The 9,560-nt window shown below is 41.4% G+C and overlaps 1 pseudogene; it reads left to right on the top strand.

Annotated features, from left to right (window-relative positions):
- Window positions 1-5,260: 5,260 nt before the first annotated feature.
- Window positions 5,261-8,595, top strand: LOC102918633 (ubiquitin carboxyl-terminal hydrolase 29-like; annotated as a pseudogene).
- Window positions 8,596-9,560: the final 965 nt, after the last annotated feature.

Below are 9,560 nucleotides of genomic sequence, written 5' to 3'. Positions count from 1 at the left end.
GAGCCATCTTGTCAGCTTGGGCTTTGGGCTTTTAGTCAGTGTGGGAACAGTTAACGACTACAGATCTTTTGCAATCGGACTGACTACATTTTCTGTAAATAAGTTTCTGAACATATGAGGAGGAGAAAAGCAAACTTATCTCTGCAAGGTGATGGTTTGGGTGTCAGGTTGACAAGAGGTAGAGTTAGGATGATTAATATTGCTAACTCTAGCATCAAGCAGGAGACTGGTGATATCGTGTTCCCCAATATATCGTGCACTCTAATAAATTTACCTGGCGTCAGAGAACAGAACATAGAGGCCAGACAATAGTGGCATTCACACCTTTAATCCTGTCACTTGGGAGGCAGATCCATCTGGATCTCTGTGAGCTTAAAGCCACACGGGAAACAGCCAGGCATGGTGACTCACACCTTTAATTCCAGGAAGTAATGGCAGAAAGCAGAAAGGCATAAAAGGAATGAAAACCAGGAACTTGGCTGGTTAAGCTTTCAGGCTTTTAAGCAGCACAGTTCAGCTGAGAGGCACCCAGTCTGAGCAAACAGAATCAGCTGAGGAACTGACAAGTTGAGGTGGCTGTGGCTTATTCTGCTTCTCTGATCTTCTAGCATTCACCCCAATACCCAGCTCCAGGTTTGTTTTTATTAATAAGACCCTTTAAGATTCATGCTACAGGAGACCAGTCTCTGAGCAGAACCATGAGTTTTTGCTAGATAAATAAACCTATCTGCTAGTCCATGATTGTCTATGCTAGGCTATTTAAGATGAGAAGACCCACCTTAATTGTGGGTGACATTATATCATGGAAGAGGTCCTGGACTGAACAAAAAAGGATATGTATTTACTATTCATTTTTCTCTAGTCTTATAATCCTGCCAATATTCCACTGTGGGAGTTCTTTTCTGCTCATTCCTATTTAGGGTTCTAAATGCCTCTTGGGCTTGGATATTAGTATTTGTCCTTAAGTATGGGGATTTGCTGGTATAACTGAGGGTCTGCTTGCACTACGGAACCAAAAGAAAAAAAAGAAACATGAAGGTGATAAAATGCCAAAGGCTTTGGCATGCTAATACATACCTGTAATTCCAGCACTAAGGAGGTAGATTGAAGAACTGCCTCCAGGTCAAGGTCAGTCTGGTCAATGTAGTGAGTTTTTGGCACTCAGGGATATAGACCAAGACTGTGTCTCAATGAGATAAGAGAGAAGAAAAGGAACAAGAAAGATAGGACTGAGAAATAGAATATGAACCAACATACAAGAAATACGAGGGGCTACAGGAGAAAACTAACAAGTTATGGTGGTGCCCTGCACTTTAACCCAGTACACAGGAGGCCCAGGCAAATGGATCTCTGTCAGTCTGAGGCCAACCCTGAGATACACAGTGAGATCCTTTCTAAAAGGTAAATGAAGGAAGCAGCCATAAAACCCAACAAATACTGTTGCATTAATTGATCACTCCCTTGTTGAAATATGTATGGATTGTCACCCCACCAGTATGTTTCCTGTCTTTTCAAGCATTACATATATATGTATCTTATTACAAAGAGTAGCATGAACTTTGAGGAATAAGAATACATAAGGAGGGTAGTGGTGGCCTACACCTTTAATCCCGGCATTCTGGACTCAGAGGCAAGCAGATCTCAAATCAAGGCCAGCCTGTTCTAAGACCAAGTTAAGGACAGCCAGGGCTACACAGAGAAACCCTGCCTCAGGGCTGGAGAGATGGCTCAGAGGGTAAGAGCACTGGCTCCTTTTCCAGATGTCCTGAATTCAATTCCCAGCAACCACATGGTGGCTCACAACCATCTGTAATAATATCTGGGCTCTTTTCTGGCCTGCAGGTGTACATGAACACAGAACACTAAAGTTAAAAAGAAAAAGAGAGAAAAAGAAACCTGTGTAGAAAAATATAAACAAGCAAAAGTGTCTAAGCAGCTTGAGAATTCCTAGGACATGAAATGACCTATCCTGTGAGAGACTGGTTTTGAGATTTATGTGACTGGAGGGAAGATGGTAGGCAGCTTCCAAAGAAGTGTGCTGCCTTTAGGTCCCAATGATTCTTTTCTATTTGGACCCAAGGTCCAAAAGAATGTGATCATGTCCATTGTAGATGCTTTGTTTTTGAGATAGAATACCACTAGTACATAGAACTGGCTCACCTGGAAATCACTATGCAGACCAGTCTAAGCCTCAAACTCACAGAGCTCCACTGTCCTCCAGCCTAGTCCTCTGCAAGAATTTAAAGAAAGGTCATTATGAAATGAAACCTTTTGAATGATCTATGTGGATCAGATTTAGTGTGGACAGAATGAGAACCAGTATGGTGGTGCATGCCTTTCTTCCCAGCACACAGCCGGGTTCAGATCTCTTTGATTTTGATGCCAGCATGGTCTACACAGAACTATGTCAGTCAGGGAAAAAGATTTCTTGGGAAAGTTCCATTTCTTGGGCTTCGTTGTCTCAACTCTGTGATAGGAAGATGAATGGCCTCAAGCGCCTCTTTAGAACATCTCATCAGGAATTTCCTTTATCTCAGCACTCAGGAGCCAGAAACAGTGAATCTCTGTTAGTTCAAGACCAGCCTGGTCTATAGAGTGAGTTTCAGGACAGCCAGGGCTACACAGAAAAACCCTGTCCTAAAAAACCAAGCCAAACAAAAAAATTAAAACAAGCAAACAAAAAAGAGAATATATCTCCATTCTTGCTAGGATATTTGTGAAATCTTAGGTCGGAGCGAAGTTATCTCCTGCACTACTGTCCACAGAAGTTTTGGAGCTGGACTCGTGTGTAGCCAGTAGAGGAGCAGGGCTTTGAGCATTGGCCATAAATGCCACACCTTCACTCTATGCAAGTGTTTGATTAATATGTATCCCCAAACTCAAGCTAGACTTGAGAGTTTATACTCAGATGTCCACTTGCATGCTCTGCCAATCTTAAGAATTTCTTTTGGAAGCAGGATGTGGTGGTGCCTAAAACCTGTTTTTACTGGGGAATAACAAAATGCAAAGAGTTAGGACTCTGTATAGTCCTAATATTGATGGCTTGAAAATGGAAAAATAAATGAATGTATAAGCAGAAAAAAAAACCCTGTTTTTATATTGTCAGTTGTTAGATCTGTGGATCTCAAGGCTTCCCTTTACTCTCTGCTTGAGGTCTCACTGAGGATAAATCTGTCTGTTCCCTAAAGCTTTCCTCATTGTTCTATAATAGGGTCTTTAGTTTCCTTTAGGAATTCTAAATTCAGGGTCCAGAGAGAGGGCTGTTTTGATCCTAGCACCTAAATGCTGACTCACAACCCTCTCTGGCTAGAGTTCCAAGGGATCTGACACCCCTTGTGGTCACTGAGGGCACTGCATGCAAGTGATGCACAGACAACCACATAAACTCACACATGAAATTGAAAATAATTTTGAGGTTGAGTTTATTAAGTGGCTTTCCTATCATGTACCTTCTTCTTCTCCTGGCTATGCAGCCCAGGATAGCCTCCAAGTCACAGACCCTCCTTCCTCCCTCTCCAGTACTGAGATCAAAGATGAGTGTGTCACTACAGGCAGACTAATAATAAATCTTACAAAAGTCTTGGTTCAGCCTCTCTAGTGCTGAAATTATAATCATATATGCTGTGGAATAATCATTTTGTACACTGTGAAGATTTGTCACTGTGATTGGTTTAATGAAGTCGCTGACTGGCCAATAGCTGACCAGAATCAGGTTAAGCAGGATAGGCACACTAGGAGAATGCTGGAAGGAAGATGAACAGTGTCTGGAGTAACCACCACACAGAGATGGAGTCCATGAACCTGCCATGTTAACAAAGGTACCGTCATATGGCAGAGCTGAAATAAGGAATATGGGTTAACTTAAAATGTAAGAGCCAGTTAACAATAAGCCTGAACATTGGCCAAGCATTTGTAATTAATATAAGTCTTAGTGTGCGTATTTGAGAGTGGCTGTAGGACAGGAAACCTCTGCCTACATACATACAGTCACATAGAGCAGATTTGTTTGTGTGTGAGTCTAGGGATTGAATTTAGGGTCTTGTGTATACTTGGTCCTTTAAATTCTCAACTATATCTTCAGCCCTTCATACATTTACATTTGTGCTCCTTGATTTTATCATGACCACCTCAGGTCGGTATATCTGGATCTGGAGCCTGCAATCAAAAAGGCCAGCCCCAGAGGTGACCACTTAGGCTCATCTTCCTAACTGTTGCATTTGCACCAGAGACTAGAATCTGACCAGAACTTCATTGTCTCAGCATCATCAGAGGGACAAAGAAGAGCAGACGTGCACTGTCTCCACAGTTTACTTAAGGTACTTGCAGTTTTTATTTCTTTTGCTATGATAAAACACTCTGGAAAACCAAATTCAGGGAAACTCAGGATGAGGGGGAAGGATTATTTCAGTTCACAGTCACAGATTACAGTCCATCACTTTGGGGAGTCACAGCTGCATGAACTTGAAACAGCTGGTCATATGACAGTCACAGCTAGGAGCAGAGTGAAAATGAATGCATGCAGACAATGTCTCTACCCTTATATACTTTAGTTCCCCAAGCAGTGAAAAGTGCCATACACTAAAGCAGGGAATAGTGCCACACACTTTAAAGCTGGGTCTTTCCACACTAATTAAGGCAACCGAGATAATCCACCAGGCCAACCCAATCGGGGGGAACCTCATGAAGCTCAATTTCCAGGTGCTGGTAGGTTGTGGCATGTTGACAAATAGAACTAACCATCACAATTAAACATTGGGTCAGAAAAAGAGAAAGCAAACACACTCTGAGTGTGTCTTCCAGAGAATGAACACAGCTTCAATAACTCAGAGGTTAAAGCATGTACTTGAGAATGTAATAGAGATGGCTCAGCGCTCTTACAGAGGACCTGAGCTCAGTTTCTAGCCCCTCCACTGGGTGGATCAAAACTGCCTGTATGCTAGTTCTAGGGACTCTGATGCCCTCTTCTGGACTCTGAGGGCACTGTACTCATATGTGCACAAATGCACACACACATTATTAAATAATTTTTATTTAAAGGTTATAAGTAACTCCAGTTTCTGCTAATTGTAATTGATAAATCATAATTGTAAATATTTAAAGAAAATATAAGCTTTCCCATTTTGTAGTATTGAGGCATGAAGAGAGAAATAAAAGCCAATTTTGGTCAGTTGGAGTTTTACATATACATTGTGATCAATATATTTTGAGTAACAATCTCTGTAATGTGTTTTTTGTTTGTTTTTAGATTACAGGAGCTTTCTCTGTGAAGAAAGAATGGCGCCTCTAGAGATAAACGGCTTTGTCCAAATCCGAAGCACGAACCGGATCAAGCACACCCGGGCTTCTCAGTGGAAAGAAGCAGTCATCCAAATAGTAGAAAGAAAACAGAAGGTTAATCTGGTGGTTTCCTTGAAGTTGGAAGGAAGGAGCAGGGTTTTTCAGCTGGGTGATAATGTTGCAGGTGTAATGGTTAGTTGTTGTGAGACAGGAGAGCATCATCTGCATTTAACTCTGAAAGATGACACTTCCTTACTCATTGACAAGTTATCTTCTACAGATGTTGAAAGGTTGAAGAATTGCCTGGATTCTTTTCATATATCTGAATCCCAACAACTCGAGGAACCCAAGAGTAATCAGCATATTCCTGAAAGCAGTGATCCATTTTGCAGGAAACACCAGGAGCGAGTTTGTGGATCCTTGAATACTACAGAAGAAAGTGGGACTCCACTGCCCATGAAGATGACAGTTTCAGAGCCAAACTCCAGCAGCAGTCATGTTGAAAAAGAGAGTGGAGAAACACAGAGCAAAAACAGGAAGAGAAAATCAACATCCACTGTAGAAGTGAATGAGGACATTCTTGAAGAAAATAATCCTGAATCAGAAAAGAAATCCAAAACCTATAACTCCAGGAATAAAAGAATTGAAGGAGAGAAACCAGTGGCTTTAAGAGATCAGGAGAAGCATAACATTGGGAAACTGGGACCTTCATTCAACCCCAACACCCTCTTGGGTCCTACCCTCTATGTCATTGTTCTTCCAACACAAATATGGTCTGATGAAAGTGGATCAAAGTTTAGACAGGAGACCAAAACATATACACATAATGAAGTCCATCCTTCTCAAGACATTTATATAAAGGAACTGAAACGTGAAGGCTTCCCCAATTTGGGAAACACGTGTTACATGAATTCCATTTTACAATCTATTTTTGGGATTCCAACGTTTGCAATGGATTTGCTCACACAAGGTATCCCATGGGAGAAAGTTTCAAATGATAATTTTATCAAGCCCTTAAGCCTTCTGCTTGTCTGGAAAGATATCCAGAATATGGTGATCAAAGGAATGTTACTCAGGGATGTGAAGAAATCCATTTCTATGGTTGCAAACACATTCTTGGGTAATGAACAGAATGATGCCCTTGAGTTTCTCAGTCACTGTTTAGACCAGATGAAAGTGAATATGGAAAAACTAAATGCCATGTGGATCACTGAGAAGGATAATGAAGTTGAGAGGTCATCTCCATCAACATATGCTGAGACTGCCATCCCCAAAAGGTTTGTTTGTCCTGTCAGTGCTAATTTTGAATTAGAGCTGCAGAGCTCCATTGTTTGTGAAGCCTGTGGTGAGGCTACTCTGAACACTGAAGTGAGTAATTACCTCTCTGTTGACCTGCACCAAGGGACAAGAGAAGAGCCTCTATCTATCCAAAAGTCCCTTGATCTTTTCTTTACACCAGTATAAATTGAGCATAATTGTGCGAAGTGCAAGAACAAGAATTCAGTTCTCAGGTACACTTTGAAGAGGCTCCCCAGGGTCCTCATTGTTCATCTGAAACGCTACCACTTGACCGCTAATGGGTTGTTGGTGAAGAGTCATCAACCAGTTGAGATTTCTAAGTATCTAAATGTATCTTCCCACTACAATGAAAACAGGAAACCACCATTTCCCTTGACTGATAAGGTCCCACTTGATGACCGTGATGTCCCAAATGTCCCTGAAGGGATGATGCCTCTCAGCCAGTCAATACCATCTAGTAATGTGAAGAACTATGAGAAAATTAATGCAGATGGAATGTCAGATCATCACACTAACACTAAGGTTGTCAATGATTGTGATCTTAATGAAGGAAAGATTCTTGAAGGATCACAAAATATGGCAAAACAGGTGCTCTCTAATTATAGGAATAGATTCCACAAGGAATTCCTTCCTCAGGCATCACCTCCAAGTGTTGAGGGTACTCAGGAGGACACAGAGAAGGATGTGAATAAGTCTTCAAAATTGAGAGATCAGAAAGATAATGAAGATTCCCTTGGTACATCAGAGAATCCTAGAAATAACAATGTTCCAGGAAGCAACAACACAGTAGATGCTGTTGATGAGTCAAAAAATGTGGTATTGAGAGATGATCCTCAGAATTACAGACTTGTCAGTCTTGTCAGCCATTTTGGGAGCTCCCATTATTCAGGTCATTATGTAAGCAATGTGTATGATTTTCAAAAGCAAGCATGGATCCTGTACAATGATGTCCAAGTGTTCGAGATTCCAGAGGCTTTGATTCAGAAGATTCATCTTCACACCGGATACATTTGTTTTGACATGTATAAGGAGATATTTGAGTGGCTGTTGAAAAAGGCATCAGAGTACTAGTTACTTAGAACATCTAAAGAGCAAAAGAAGAATTATGGATCTTTTCTCACCATTGCTTATTGGCTGTACACACACGTCCTAGAAGAATCCATTTTTAACACTCATTTAGGTCAATTGAAAACTCAGCAAGCAAAACAAAACAAACAACATATTAGGACCAAAACCCATACATCCATGATGCAGGCTATATACCATTTTCTCCTACAAGACTATAGTGATGCTTTTTACATTTTTTTGTTTTGCTTATTTTTGGTGTTTTGAGACTATTTCTCTGTGTGGTTGTGGGTGTTCTAGAAGTCACTCTGTAGAGCAGGCTGGCCCCAAACTCAGAGATATAACTTCTTTTGCCTTCCATCTGCTACCATCTATGGGAGAATATTTTAAAAAATATCTATTTTTATTTAATGTGTTTTTCCTGCATGTATGTCTGTGTGAAGGTGTTGGGTTTCCTGAAACAGGAGTTAAAGGCAGTTGTGAACTGCACGTGCGTGCTGGGAATTGAACCCAGACCCTCTGGAAAAGCAGCCAGTGCTCTTACCCACTGAGCCTTTTTCTCCAGACCTTACACAATGGTTTTTTAGATGTCATTCTGTACCAACACAACACAGCAAGGAACTGACTAAATGTCCCCGTGTTAGTATCCTACATCATAATGGGTTCAAAACAAGTACTGATGGACTTAAATGTTTGAGAAGTGGTGTATAAAATGTCTTATTTCATCAGTGTATATATGATTTACTCATGTGATCTGGAGATTTTCATGATATTGGTTGCTCTCCATAACTTAATGTATACCATTCTATTGTCAATTTATTTAAAAGAAAACCTATTGTTTTGTATATGTGCTCATGACTCATTGCTGATGAAAGTATGGAGCTGCCCACCAACTGGTTTTGTGTTTCCTTCTCAGAATTGCAGGGCATAGCTTCTGGGTTGCACAGGAAATGAAATAGAGAGTGTGTTAAAATGTGCAAATTCACAAGCTCCATAAGGGCTCGGTGGATGCAAACACCTGCCACCAAGGCTGATGACACCAGTCCTGCAAGCTGTCCTCTGACTCTAGAGGAGCCAGCACGTGTGCACATATATGGGTAAATCAATGAGTGAAAAATCTAATACGTTTTTGAATCTCACTATGTAATTTTCTCTGGCTTAGAACTCTATTTAGATCTTGTGTTCTATAACACGGATGTCTCCTGGCTTTGCCAACTGAGCCCTGGTTTTTAAATGTCTGGACCACAATGCCGAGCATAATAACATTTTAAAAGCACTTTTAATAAACTTTGAAGTGTCAAATATACTTGCTATATTCAAATCCTGATGATATGAGAAAATGGAGGGGTTCAAGGGACAGGGGGTCTGAGACAGACAGTCCTTTAGGTGAGAGCCTCATATATTAACACAAACTGCATGGTGGGGTTCTAAAGAGAACATTTTAGTTCATAAGACAAAGCAAGGTTCCCCTTAGTTCCCAGGAGGAGGAAGAGATCCTGTGCCATGAAGCAGCAGACTTCCTTAATACATAGCCCAAAAGACAGACTTGTTTTCGGCCTGTTAACCTGATTCCTGGTTAGCAAGGGGAAAGGGAAACCAGCTGGGGTTGCTGGCTATGAGGTGTGCAGCCTGATCTGAGATACCCACACCACATCTGTTTCAGATGCACAAAAACATAGTACTGATCCTCTGAAGGGGCTGGGGAGATAGTTCAGCAGGTCAGCGCACTTGCTCTGTCGGCAGGAGTACCTGAATTCAAATCCCCAGCACCCACATAACAAGCTCCTCATTGCCGTGTGTGCCTGTGACTCAGCACTGGGGAGTAGACAAGGGTGGATTCCACAGCTCACTAACCATTCGACATGGCCACAATGGGAAGTGTAAGGTTCAGGTGTGGGACATTCACCAGAGAAAACTGC

This window comes from Peromyscus maniculatus, chromosome 1 (assembly GCF_049852395.1).
Source record: "Peromyscus maniculatus bairdii isolate BWxNUB_F1_BW_parent chromosome 1, HU_Pman_BW_mat_3.1, whole genome shotgun sequence".
Classification (NCBI taxonomy): Eukaryota; Metazoa; Chordata; class Mammalia; order Rodentia; family Cricetidae; genus Peromyscus; species Peromyscus maniculatus.
This window is presented reverse-complemented; position numbering and strand designations above follow the sequence as displayed.